Source organism: Manis pentadactyla, chromosome 9, assembly GCF_030020395.1.
Source record: "Manis pentadactyla isolate mManPen7 chromosome 9, mManPen7.hap1, whole genome shotgun sequence".
Classification (NCBI taxonomy): domain Eukaryota; kingdom Metazoa; phylum Chordata; class Mammalia; order Pholidota; family Manidae; genus Manis; species Manis pentadactyla.
Window position 1 is genome coordinate 115,441,943 of NC_080027.1, and position 14,979 is coordinate 115,456,921.

Here is a 14,979-nt window from a genome sequence, read left to right on the forward strand (position 1 = left end):
AGGCCCAGCGCCTCCGGGGTGCCCGTTTCCCTCCGCGTGCGTGCCGGGTACGTGCTTGCCGAGTCTCCCACCTGACGGCGCCTCGGGGCCGCCAAAACCTGGGAGGAACACGGCTCGTGTGCTGGAAAAGTTTGGGGTTAGGGGGAAGGCGGAGAGTCTCCTCTCCGAGTCCTCGGCCTCCCCGCGCCAGGCGTCGCAGCCCGTCGGCCGGGAGAGAGCTCGGCGAGCGCGAGATGCTGCGGCGGGGCGGCGCCGCGTTCGGGCAGAGGGCACGCCCCTCCCGCCCGCCCGCGGCCCCTGCGGGCCAGGCCGCCCCGGCCAACCCCGGGGCCCGAGCCAAGCGCCGCCGGCCTGGACGCGGCGCACGCCCGGCGCGGAGAGCAGCCACCTGCTACTCGCACGGCGCAGGGCCGCGAACGTCCGACGCCGCCGGGCCCGCGCTGCCCGGCCGGCCTCCCGCCTGTTGCTTCGGCGCGGCTGCGGGCCCGAACGCGCTCGCTCAGAGGGGCGCGCTCCCCGAGGCCCGGCAGAGGGGCGGGACGGCGTGAGCTGGGCAATCTCGCCTCCTGCCCACCCCCTTTCTTTTGTCAGTTCCTCTCAGGCAGGATACTTGGCCGTTACTCCAGCTTCCCTTTCTTTGGTCTTTCAAGTCAGGAGTGTGAATCCGGGGGAGGTGCTCCACTTATTGTCAGAGCCTTTGGTGACCCGGGCTTAAGTGATCCTTACTACCTGTCTATCTTACAAGGCTTTTATGCCGGGTGACAGCGGATCAAAAATAAATAGGTGTAGGCCAGGCTCGGAGGGCGGAAGGGAAGGACGCCCCCAGTTTGGATTTGTTTGTGGGGAGAGAGACTCTGGGAAGTTGCATTTTGTTTAAATTAGAGCAAGACCAAGTTGAAAGCCAGATTTCTATAATTTTTCAGGTAATATTTCTTTTATGAAGTATCTAAGTGTCTGTCGTCATTTTGAGATCAAAAGGAAAATCCATATGCTGCATTGTTTTTCTAAATGGCTATTTAAATATGTTTTAAATGTTTTATCCAACGTGGAGAAACGTGCTCAGACTGGTGACAAGGGATAGCAACGTGGTCTGAAGGGGAGCAGCGGTTCCCAAGACCTGGCCAATCATCAGGAATCACCAAGAGAGCTTTTAAAAAATAAAGATTTCTGGGCCCACCCCAGCTAGGCAGTCAGCAGGAGGACCTGGGAATCTGGGGGTCATACTGTGTTTCCAATTACTGCTCAGCCAGTTACTGACTCTGTGACCTTGGGTGTGTTACTTAGTCTACCCAAGCATCAGTTCTTTTTATTTGTTAAGTAGGGATAATATCCAACTCACAGAGTTGCAGAGAGTTTTTACATAAGTAAAATTATTCAGCACATGATTGGTGCTCAGTAAATGGAAAGGTGTGCTCTACACACGTGGGCTGACCTGTACTCCTACACAGAACCCCCCTCCCCTCAAATATTTTGGTAAAGCTCACTGGATTGTCATTCCATGTATACATATATGCACATTTTAGCTCATTCATAGTTGCTACACTGTATGCTCACCTCTCACCTTTTAGGCCATAAAAAGTAGAATTGGTGCATGTTTGAAAGCTAGGTCCCGCGTTCTTGGACATAGAACTGTCCGTCAGGCCCACTAACAGACAGGAGGCATTTACCAGTCTGAAGTCTGCTTTTCTTTTCTTTTCTTTGGTCCTGTCACATTCCCTGCTATATAGATGGCAAACCTGTCCAGTGAAATGACAGGATAAAAAGTTCTATCCAAGAAGGAAAGAAGGTCAGCATCCCCAGGTAAAACTAAAACTAAAATGTATATCATCTCTCATGTGTTTTTGCAGATCTGAATGAAAACTCCCCCAATTCTATGTAAAGGACAACCCTTTCATAAAATTATGTCAAACCAATGAACACAGGCACAGTCCAAGGTACTGGTGGAGAGCCCAGCCAAAGGCAGCTGTGAGGAGGAAAAGGAAGGTAGGTGGGAAGGTGCCACCCCTGCAACAGTGTGAGGGGAAGAAAGCCAGAGGAATGGAATGGGTTGAACCAACAGATCAAGAAGGCTGAACATTTTAGAGCTGGAGATGGCCGTGCGTGGCTCAACATCCAAAGGAAGTCATTTTGCTGGCACCCTCAGAAAGCTTGAGATAAGAGATGTCTGTGCACTCCTGAGAAGGAGTAAGGAAGACATTACCAGCTTGGGGCATCTGTGGGCCCAGTGCCTAACGAATGACCCCCAGGATGGGAGGGGACACTCCCCAAATAAGAGAAAACCCAAGCATCACAGCTAGATGCCTTTCCTAGCAAAGAGGTGCATATGTCTTTGGGCAGTGCCCAATATTCCTGCTCTCTGGCTACTCTCTGTTGGGGGAGGAAGGGGGTGGGGTGGATTCTGTGACTCTAGGGGACAAAAGAAAGAATTTCAAGACAACTTCAGATAAATACATCTGGGGCTAAGCTATAGGGAGACAAACGACAAATTGTGACTTCTCACTCTCCAGCACCCTCATTGTGGAAGGGGCGCTTTTGCCTACCCCGGTGTTGTGGGAGTTGGGGCCAGAGGCCAGGTGGTAGGAGTGTGGAGGTGCAGGGAGGGGTACTGGGGAGTGAACTGAGGGTGGGAGAATGGGAGAGGGAGGGGAGTGTGTTTTGGGGATGCTGGATGGGGGTCGCAGGTACCTGAAGGAAGAGGCAGTGGACTTAGGGAGAAAGTGTGGTAGTGGGAGTTCTGGGGGTGGAGGTGGGGGGTGCGTGTAAGGGGGAGAGTGGGGGAAAGTGGGAGGGGCCAGAAGCACCGGATCCTGTGGGAAAGCTCCCTGTGGGAACCCAGGCTGTCAACGTGTGGCTTCCCGGGCAGCCAAGAGCGAGCGTGAGAAAAGGCCCCAAGGGGGGCTACACTGGGCCATTCTCAAGTCGGGTGAAGGTCGCTGCGCCTCGGCTTCCCCAGCCTGTGCCTCTCCGGGCAGCCGTGGGGCCTCACTCCTGAGGGCCCTGTGTCAGGGCCTGGCAGGATGACCTGAGGGCCTGCCCAGGCCTCTGGGCTTGGCTGCTCCCCTGCTCCCCTCTTTGCCTGCCAGCCCCCTCTGGTCCCCACGGAACCTCCCACTGTGCCTCCACAGCTGCCCAGGGCAGTGGCCAGCTCCCCTGTCCCCACCCTAGGCCCAGGGTTGCTCCCTCACTCCTACAGGCCCTCCCTAGGCTCCATCCTTGTCCCTCTCAGTAAGGCAAGTTCACCCTGCATCCCTTCAGTGCTCATCTTTGAGGGTGGTGCCTGGGGGCCAGGGTAGAGAGCCAGAGGGGTGCATAACCTACTGTGGACTCAAAGAAACCAGAATAATTCAATTCAACAGATAATTACTGTCTGTAAGGCACTGCTACGCATAGCAGTTGGTGACCCTGTTGAGAGAGCAGAGTGGACTCGGAGATTTTGGTCCTAAGCCAAGATGGGTGGACAGTCATTATCTGTGTTTCACTTAGTTGGGTTTCTGGAACCTCAATTCGAGCATTAGTCTAGAATAATCTAGATGAGGGGCAAAAATGTCTACACCTTCTCCTTTCAGTATTCCGAAGTGGTCCTTTAGTGAAAATAGGTGAGGTGGCAAAGAGGCATAGTGACAAGCAATGACAGATAATTCTAGCGTTTATTGAGCACTTCCTATGTCGGAACTCTGCCAGATGCTGTATAACCAGCACTTCCATTTTTTAATTCAAAAATGCCATAGATTGTAAGACACACCATCAATTTAAAGATAGCCTTTGGGAGAAAAGGAAAACAATCGATTTAATGACCTTAAATGCACAATGGATTGTAAGACATTTTGATTTCAGGAAGATAATAAAATATAAGAAAATGTGAATTTTAGAAGTGCAGAAATAAAGTATGTTAAGTGTAGTTCTCCCAACAGCCCTGATAAGAATTATCCACACTTTATGAATGAGTGCATTGAGACTGGGGAAGGGTTCCCCACTTGCTCAGGTCACAAAGCCAGTAAGTAGCAGACAGAATTGGAACCCAGGTGTGCCTGTGGTCAGGGCCAGAACGATTTCTCCTCATCACATAACCTCTGCAAGCACTGAACCTGTTGGCTTTCTCATAGGCCTGGTTCTGCCTTGACACTTATACCATCAATACCCACTCCCTCACCTCCAAGCTATGGAGATTTCCCTGAGGAGAAAGTCATGTAGTGGGGCATAAATGTACAAGATAGTCAAATTACATTTTTTAGATTCAAATAAAGTCCTTAAAGGGTAAAAACTACTCATGCCAGGTTTTGCTGTGCACTGCAGGAAGTCGATGAATTCAAGAATCCCAGTATTGCTGAAAATAGAATTGTAAAAAATAAAAGGGGTGGGGGGAGAAAGTGAACGAAACTAATCCTATTAAACGTGGTAGCATGTTTTTGTGGCACGCAGGGAGAGATTAAGCACAGGAAAGGGGATAAGCACTGCTTCAGTTTCACTAAACTAATGTGACAACTTGTCATTGGAAATCTTTGCAGCTTGTTAGTAGATGACTAGCTGATTCAGAAGTGTTTTCTATCATTCTCTTTGTGCCTCCCATGAGTCTTTAAAAAAATTTTTTCTTTATTTTCCTGTTTCTTTCTTGCCCATCCTGGTCTATTTTGCTTTTTAATCCTTTGTGTCTTCTTCAAGTCAAAACATTTAGCTGGCTCTAATCAAGATTGGTTTTGAAGATGCCCCTTGACCTTGTGTTGCCTTGCCTAGAGAAGCCCAGAGGGACTTCTGTCCACCTTCAACGCAGGGCTGTCCTGTGGCTTGAAAAACGGAGCTTCTGGGGGAAAAACTCTCATTTCAGGTTTTATTTGTTGTTAGTCCGTCTCCTTTTCATTTTTTGTTTTATCCATTTATTTTCCTCTTTTGCCTTTCATTTCTATGCCTCCTCTTTCCCTCACTTGCTCTTTTCTCCGCTCTTTTCCTCTCTGATTTCCTTCGTATTTGCTTTCCTCCCTTCTTTTCTATCTCTTCCCTAGAATTTGTTTTCCCTCTTCAGTGCACTCCCCAAAATTCTTATTCCTTCTTTCCTCCAGATAAGACAGTTACACTCACAGAGAGAAGTTGTGAGTCCCTCATGGTGGTTTCCACAGTGAACTGCTCCTGGTGAAGGGGGCGGTGTCTCGGGGAGGGGGCCCAGGGCCTATCACAGACGTGCAGGGAACAAAAGACTGATCGAAATCAAAAGCAAGCAAGAATTTTAGGCTTGGTCACTGTCTTTCCAAAGCAGGTGTCCAGCTTGTTTGGAAATGTGACTGACCGTCCCTCTCTCTTTTGCTTTGGCATCATTTTCTCCAACTTTCCCCTCCCTCCCCCGCTCCAACTTTCCCCACTGGCTTACCACCAGAGGCGAGATGTTGAGTCAATGGAAAAACAACATTTGCCAACATTAAAGGGAGACTGTTTAGAAAAGGAAGGCCCTGCTGAGGTGCAGAGGAAGCCTGTACATTAACACGGGCCACCTCTTATCTGGGGCAGCTGGGCCTGAGCGGCTTGTGCTGATGCCCCGGCTTTGCCAAGAGACCTTCAGCACAGGGCCTGCCTTGTAAGGTGGGGGGCTGATCCTCACCCATAGGCATCACCAGCAGTTTTAGAGATGAAAAGTCATTGCTTTTCTCCCAGAGGCTTAATGGGAAAACCTGGACCAATAAGCAGTTTTACAAAAGGCACCACTGTTCGAGGCCTCCGTCTGTGAACACTCATCTCCAATAACCTGGCCCCTCTCATTTCCAGTCTTTCCGGGGACTCCAAGCACTGTGAGGTCTGGCCATTCTGACCTGAATGTGAATTGTGGGGAAGGACAAGCTAAAGTGACCCGAAGGAGAAAAAGAAAAAGACACGTGGGTAGGTTTGCCTGGCTCTAAATTGCTTACCGTTAAGTCTTGAGCCAGCTCCTGATGGAAAGATAAGGTAAATCCCTAATCAGTCAATAATTAACCGAAGCTCCATTAATGGGCCAGTCAACCAAATCCTGCTGACACCTTCAGAACTCTGCCTTAGTGGAGGGGTTAGGTGGAGCCTTTTGATAGAAAGATCTGTTTAGCCTGTTATAGATCTCACTCATGGATCACCGTAAAAGGGATAAAGTTATGCCTGTTTTGGCCAGTGCAATCATTAATTAGGTTAGCTAATTCCTTTGCATAACTTTTACAGATTTCACTTTTGGAATATCTCAGTGTGTGTGTGTGTGTGTGTGTGTGTGTGTGTGTGTGTGTGTGTGCACAGAACAGTTTGCTGATCCATTCTGGTTCCAGGTCAGTTTGAATCAAATCCCAGATATGTTCTGATTGCTACTACTTAATTTTTCCTAGAAGACCATATTTTCTCTCCACTGCCTTGCTTATCTTAGTTTGTGCTTTATTCCCAGTGTCTGTTCCTTGTTTCTCAATGTTACTCACTCTTTACTTTGTGTTAAAAGCAGAAATTCATTTTAAGTGATGAGGAACCATACAGCCCTATTAAGGCATGAAAACAATTTTGAAATCGTATAAATGTAGGACATTGGAAGACTAACAAATATTTGAGTTTGGTACTTCTGGTGGGCCAAGTTCTCTTTACTTCCTACAAAAGCAAATTTTTAGGAAGGGGAGGGGCTTAGATTTCTTTCTAATTTCAACTTTTTGTTTTGGTTTTGCATTGCTTTGCTTTGTTGTTGTTCTGTACAGCATTTAGTGTCTTACCATGTGCTGGTAGTTATACTATAAAATGAGAAAGGTCAGTGTATTAAGTATGGCTTAAATTCCCTAAGGTCAAGTTGTAGGTCACGGTCAATACGCCAATCAATGAATTTGGTTCCTAATTTTATCTATTCAAGCCACCTGACAAATATGTCACTTTAGACACAGGAGGAATGGGGTACAAGGGTGTGGCTTGGTATGAATCCATCTCCATCACAGGAGGAGAACAGCAAAAACAGCCTGCTCGGCTACTAGGCTATCGCTGGTGTTAGTCTGTGTGTCAGAGATGGTTCATCCCGTTAACACTTATGTCGGTTCCACAGCTCAGCCTCTGTAGCCACCAACACATTATTTTCCTCTCCTGATAGAACTCAGGAGTCTGGGTACTCAATTAATCTTGGGCTGCCTGGGGGAGTTGCCAATGAGTGGAAATTCCGCCAATGATCTCTGACACCCTTTTCAACAAACATTAATTGAGTGACATTTGTTTTTTCTCCAAGTCATCCATCTGTCCTTTCTTATGCAACTTTCGAGTTTCAAAAGGGTAGAACACAAGTCTCCTTTCAGTCACACTTTTGGCCTAAGCAGACAATCTATGAATTAAACAATATAATCTACTGTAGCCTTGTAAATAAGACTAAAAGATTTCACAAGCCTGAAGCAACATGTTCAGTACAAAACCAATTACATTCAGCCTTCTTTTCTCTTTGCCCATTAAAAACTTCTTGCTTTTGTAAAGGTAATAGTAAATGGCTAGATTCAATCTTCCTATAATCATTTGGGGGCGCAAGTGGAAGTGGAAAAGAGAAACAGTGAAAACTTTTTTTTTAAGTTTATTAAATTTGTAGGTAAACCTAGGATCCAGTTTCCTTAGTTTTTATGCTAATTTTTTATTGTTTCAAAACATCAAAAGGTACCTCATTTTAAAAACTGCTATTAAGTAAAGTAGAGGATATATATCAAGTTGTCTGCGTGGTTCTGTTGCTTAGATATTGAAATGAGATTATTAAATGGAATTGGCATCTCTTTTTCAACAGGTAGGAAGGCATTTATAATTATACTAATAATTTTTGAGTATCATACAAATGAGGACAGGACTATATAGTCCTTGACATTGGCATGCTTAGTTACATTCATTATGAAAAGAAGTTATTTACCCCTTGAGAATTTCTTAAGGAAAACAAAAATCATTCTCCATCAATGAGCAATATATTTCTCCTCAAGGGATATTGATTTGAACATCGACTTCACAATGGGTGAATTACTTTCCTCAGACCCCCTATGATGAATTGTTAGGTGACATGTCTTTTATGAGCCAATAAACATGTAAAGCTGGTTAAGTAAAATAGTAAAGCTGGTAAAATAGTTAAGCTGGTTAAGGGGATAGAAAGAACTGAAGATAAGGTGGGGATGATAAGACGGAAGAGCTTCTGGTCAGCTTGTGCAGTGTCAAATTCCCAATACCCAGCACAGTGCCTGGCATCTAGGAAGTACCTGACAAGTATTTGCTGAATGAGAATCATACTGGTTCAAGTAGACGCACAGGAGTGAAGTATAATGAATAAGGCTAACTGGGCTGTAGAGTTAGGCTTGTTTCTTCCCAAATTCCCTGACGGCATCTGGGGCAATAGTTTGTGTGTTCACTCCATCTCCAATCTGAATCCATGTCAGACATCATTTCCTGTTAAAGTTGGTTAGAGTCACAACTTTTATGTGGTAGCATTGAACACTTTCCTCTTAATTTTCATGGGCAATGCAGCAACTGGTTGGTGAATGAAATATTTATGCTTTGAAGAATTGGTGTTCTAATCAGTTTCTATTTATACCAGTGATCAACTATTTCTCAGTGAGGAGGAGGGTAATTTTTTCTGTGATCTATGTGCTTCTAAATGACTAATGAAGTCAATCTGGGCCTGGCAGATTTTGCCACAACTTGGACAGTTGTGCTGCTTCTCAGCTTGCTGGTTCCCTTGTTCCCATTGCAATGATCTCATTATTGGCATTTTGTTTTCAAAGTGTTATTTTTCCCATTTTGCATTATGCCTCTGTGTGGCTCGGACTTATGGCACTGCCTACCATTTCTCTTTTAACCAAGCTTATCTTAAGGAATTTTCTGAAGATTAAACATCTTCTAGTAGCTGTATTTTGTTTGGATTTTTGTGGAATGGGGGAAGAAGGAGATTCATACTCTCAGGATTATCTGTTTTGGTTTGAATGACAGAAATGGACTGTAGGGGTCAGTGGGTATTGAGATTCAGACAAATTGGGTCCATTCTCTAGACTTAGTTTAAAAAAAAAGGAAGGAAATGAGCAACAAGAGTGGTTCCTTCCTCTTCTCTGGACCCTCACCCACCTTTTCTTTTGTGATGTCACCTGACCTCACTTCTCCCATGAAACAGTTTCTTTCCCTACCCCAGGGTCTTTTCTGGTTTTGCACTTCTAGAGGAGTCTGTTGCTTTGTTTGTACCACTCTTTGGTCAAGAAATGCCAATCCATACTCTGTGTTCATTTTGGCTCTAATCGATGTTGTTTTTGCTGTCCCATCTCTCTCTTTCTCTGCATCTCTGTTTGTCTCCACAACCAAATCCCAGCTCCCCAACTCAAATCCCATCTTTCGTACCTGCCATTAGTCAGCTTCCTCAACTACCCCAGGCACTAATAATGAGGTCTTCCTATAGCTGCTGCTCAGGAGTTTGGTAAAGAAAAAGATTGGAGAGAAATAGAATATGTTTCTGTCTCCACACTGTTTCTTTCCTTCAGTCTCATCAACTTGTGGTCTTAAGTTTATTTACGTTTTTACTGACTCTTCTCCCTTCCCTCAAACTTTAAGCCTCATAAAGGCTGGGAAACGTGTCTGCTTTGTTGACCAAGGTATGCCCGATGCTGACCAGAATAAACACATTTAACGAATCCCTTTGAGATATTATGGTGAATATAGAGGAGAAGCAGCTTATTTTGGATGAGTCCTCTCTCACTCACCCTAAAGAAGTGAAATGAAAGCAAACTTTGGTGGTTTTGTTTAACTGTGGGCAAATTGGTATGGACTGAGAAATTCAATTAACTGTATTCATCAATTTTTGTCTCTGGGGTAGAGTCATGAGACTAAGACCCAGATTTCTTGGTCCCACCCCTTTTGTGGCATTAAAAAAAAAAAAACTTGGCATATAAAACCAAGCAGATTTTTTTTCTTTGTCTCAAAGAGGCTCAGCTGAACACTAGATTCCTCACCCAGCGCAACAATCAAAAACTCAGAAAACCTCAGCTGCATCAGATGATGTCACAAAACCCTTAAGAATGCTCACTGCTGAGTTGGGCACAGGTCCAGCAAACACAATTCTTTCTGCCAGTTATTCAGGGTCTTTGACAGATTAGGTGGTCTTTTTTATTCTTCTTCTTTTTTTCATCCTCTTAAAAGGCAGTTCAGTTTACCTCTAAGCAAGACATTAGCTCTGGCTGCCCCAAATAACATTTTAATTGAAGTCTCAGTCCAAACAAATGCCCGGCCTCTTTATTAATCCCAACAGTGTAATTTTTCAACCTAAGACTGATTCAGGGGGAAACTGTCTCACTTAAACTGCCATGCAACGGAACATGGCAGTTTTCCTCAATCAGTCTCTTTTCTGACCTTAATTTGAACCTTAATCTCTTTTAACCATGTTCTCTTTATTAGCTGCTCATAGCCGTGGCACAATACTAATTTTCCTGTTTTTAGGCTGTGTGTTTACCGACATATTTCACTCCTCCTTTTGCCCACAAAAGTAACCAAGATTTCATGGACCTTTTTGGGAGAGGGAAGGTGATACTTAGTCTTAACAACTTTTTTTTTAGGTTTGATCATTTAAATAGTAGCTTTACAAAAGGCTTTGTAGAATTTTAGACTGCATTTTTGAGGTACATTAAAGCTTTAGGTACAAAGAAATCATACACTTAATTGTCAGAAATACCTCAAACACCCTTTTAAATAATTAGAAAAGATTTTTCATCAATAGACAGGTCTGCACTCACAAAATAAAGTAGAAACTAGACTATTAATAATTCAGGCAAAAATTAGAACTCTCTCATCTATAAGGGAAGACCTGAATTATCTAGATTATTGCTTTAATTCCTTCCTTCATTTTTATGCTTAGATATAAGCAGTGAATAATGACAGAGAAAATAATTTTTTCTTAATTATACCTTCCCATTTTTTGACATTGGTAAAATAATCCCAATTAAAAAGAAAAAGAAAAAAACACCCTTTTCAGTAACAATGACAAAAATGTGTTTCTCTATTTGGAGTCTACCTTAATATAGCAGAACTATGTAGGTAGAAAAACAGTGCTTATGATCATGTGCTCAATTAGATTTATTATAGGTTTTGTACTTTTTGGCATTGGCATGAAAGCATGTTGGTTATTATTCTTTATAGCCTAATTGGAGGCTTTGTATCTAGTTACCCCTCTGTTCCCTGCTAAGTACAATAGTTTATTGATTGCAAAAATTACATTTCTGTGACTTTAAAGTCCTAGAACTAGGATTGTCATTGAAAGTTGGAGATTCAGGCTGGCATTTGGAGGGCAGGGACCATGTGCCCTCTGGGTGTGAGGAGGTAGGCAGCTGGGAACAATTGTCTGTCCCCTGGGGTGTTCATGGCATTAGCAGCATGTTGGCATGATAAACTTTGCCTTCATTTCACTGGCACAAACAATTAGTGGGATTGAATCAGAGTTCTCCTGGATCACAGTTTATTATATGTTATTAAATTCCATTATTCAAGAAGTTGCTACTATGATTATAAAACTTCCCAAAACCTCCCACAAAGTCCCCATCTCCATTCCCTGTATACTTTTTTTTCATTTATCTTTTGCTTCTGCGATAGACATAGTTTCTCTTTTCTTTTTCTTTCCCCTCGGTACTTGTTTAAAGAGCTAGAAGCTAATTTGAAAATACATATTTGAAAGGACAACAAAAATGAGACATGAAAAAAAATGGATGAAGATTCTTAATTAGTCCATTATTTGACACGCACGATTTAACATGGTATGCTTAGCATTGTGCATTCCCCAAAAGAACAAGGCTTTTTTTTTTTATCCCAAACTTTAACTCCCTTCCATTCATTATATCCCTTCTTGTCACTTTCCATTAGCTGATCATGACATCCTTTGCTGGAAGGGCGGGCAAGCAGATTACTTCCGAACTGGTGTAAGTGACACTCAAAAGACTGGCCTAAAGGGGGTTCTGTGATAGTAACAAGCTCCTCAGGCCCTGGAGTTGGAGAATGTCATTTCAATAATATATTGAAGTCCATTGTCACATCAGAAATGCAACCTGGCAACTTCCCAGAAGTGGCAGGAATGGGTCTTCTGCTGGAACTTCTGTGTGATGGCATCTAATGTTATCACTAATTGTTGCTAATAATAACAACAATTTATTATGCCAGTCCAGTCCTTCTAACTAGCATTCTGCATTTTGCAGATGAGGAAACTGAGGAACAAAGAAGTTAAATAAATTGCCTTTGGTTACACAGCTGATAAGTAGCAGAGCTTGGGGTTCAATTCAGGTCTAATGCCTCTTCCCATTTAAACAGGTAATGCACATCACATCAACTTCTAGGAAGCTCCAGCACATCTCCCTAAATCTAAAGGGTAAAGAAGTGACCCCCAAAGTATTCATTTTAATGCAGATAAAGCATTCTGTCACCAGGCACTTCTAAATGGGAGTGGAGGATGACTAAATGAGTCAGCCAGGGATCAAACAAACATAGGTAGATGGGTAGTTATGTTTACACTATATTGTATTCTGTTAAATGTGCAATAACATTATGTCTAAGCAAACAATGTACTACCTTAATTAAAAAACACAATATTGCTAAAATTTTTTGACCACCATCAGAGCTTTCAGTGAGTCTTAATCTTTTTTGCTAAGCGGAGGGTCTTACTGTAATGTTAATGGCTGCTGACTGACCAGGGTGGTGGGTTGCTGAAGGTTGGAGTGGCTGTGGCAATTGTTAAAAATAAGACAGTGATGGAGTTTTCTGCATCTTTCACAGTTTCTCTGTAACATGAGATGATGTTTGATAGCATTTTATCTGAAAAGTAGAACTTTCAAAATTGGAGTCAGTCTTCTCAAACCCTACTGCTGCTTTATCAACAAAGTTTATAGAATATTCTAAATCCTTTGTTGTCATTTCAACAGTCTTCTTCACCAGGAATTGATTTTATCTCAAGAAACTGCTTTCTTTGCCCATCCATTCAAGTTTTATCATGAGATTGCAACAATTTAATCACGTCTTCAGGCTCCACTTCAAATTCTAGTTCTCTTACTTTTTCTACCACATCTGCAGTTACTTCCTTCACTGAAGTCTTGAAGGTCTCCCCGTCACCCATGAAAGTTGAAACTAATTTCCTCCAAATTCCTATGCATGTTGATACGTTAGCCACTTCCCATATATCACGAATGTTCTTAATGGGATGTCAAAGGGTGAATTCCTTCCTGAAGATTTCCAATTGGCATTGCCCAGATAGATCAGAGGAACCATGATCTGTAGCAGCCTTAACGAAATGCATTTCTTAAGACTGGAGGTCAAAATGACTCCTTGATCCATGGGCTGCAGAATGGATGTTGTGTTAGCAGGCATGAAAACATTAATCACATTGCACATCTTCATCAGATCTCTTGGGTGATGAGGTGTATTGTCTATGAACAGTAGTGTTTTGAAAGGAATCTTTTTTTCTGAGCAGTAGGTCTGAACAGTGGGCTTCAAATAGCCAGTAAACCATGCTGTAAACAGATATGCCACCTATCCAGGCCTTGTTGTTCTATTTCTAGAGCACAGGGAGAGTAGATTTAACATCATTCCTAAGGGCTCTAGGATTTTCAGAATGGTGAATGGAGCCTTGGCTTCAACTTCAAGTCACCAGCTTCATTAGTCCCTAACAAGAGAGTCAGCCTGTCCTTTGAAACCTTGAAGCCAGGCACTGACTTCGCCTCTCTAGCTATGAAAGTCCTCATTGGGATATTCTTTCAATTCAAGACTGTTTCCTCTCCATTGAAAATCTCTTGTTTAGTGTATCTGCCTTCATGAATGATCTTAGCTCTTGTTTAGTGTATCCACCTTCATGAATGATCTTAGCTGGTTCTTCTGGACAACTTGCTGCAGCCTCTTCATCAGCACTTGCTGCCTCACCTGCACTTTAATGTTACGGAGACGGCTTCTGTCCTTAAACGTCATGAACCAACCTGCTAGCATCCAACTGTTCTTCTGCAGCTTCCTTGCCTCTCTCAGCCTTCATAGACTTGAAGAGAGTAAGAGCCTTGCTCTGGATCAGGCTTGGCTTAAGGGAATATTGTGGCTGGTCTGATCTTCTATCCAGACCAATAAACTTTCTTCATATCAGCAATAAAGCTGTTTCACATTTTTAGCATTTATGTGTTCACTGGTGTAGCGTTTTTAATTTCCTTCAAGAACTTTTCCTTTGCACTGACAACTAGGCTAACTCTTTGGCACAAGTGGCCTAGCTTTCAGCCTGTCTTGGCTCCTGACATGCCTTCCTCACTGAGCTTATTCACTTCTAGCTTTTGATTTAAAGTGAGAGACGTGTGACTCTTCTTTTCACTTGAACACTTAGAGGTCATGGTAGGGTAATTAATTGGCCTAATTTCAATATTGTTGTATCTCAGGAAATAGGGAGGCCCAAGGAGAAGGTGAGACATGAGGGAATGGCCAATCAGTGGAGCAGTGAGAATACACACAACATTTGTTGATTAAGTTCACCATCTTATATGGGTACAGTTCATGGCACCCCAAACCAGTTGCAATAGTAACATCAAAGATCAGTGATCATAGATAAAACAAATATAATAATAATGGAAAAGTTTGAAATAGTGCAAGACTTACCAAAATGTGACAGGGAGCCACGAAGTAAGTAAATGCTGTTGGAAAAGTGGTGCCAATAGGTTTGCTCGATGTAGGGTTGCCACAACCTTCAATTTGTTAAAAACACACTATTTGCAAAGCGCAATAAAGTGAAGTGCATACAGGGTGTGCCTGTAGTCTCATGGTGTATATCTTTTTAGTCTAGGCTATACACACATAAGCTAGGCAGAAAATATGGTGGTTATAGGGACAGGCCCTGAAGTAGGTATCTCCCTCACAGAGGCGTTGTGACAGTGACCTAGTACATGTGAAGTAGCTGTCCCATGGGAATCACTTACTGCATTCTAGTTAGTTACATGTGCATTCGTCCAGTGTTCTTGTCTTACTTGATATTTCTGATCATGCTTCAGGCCTCCTTGATTCTTCTAA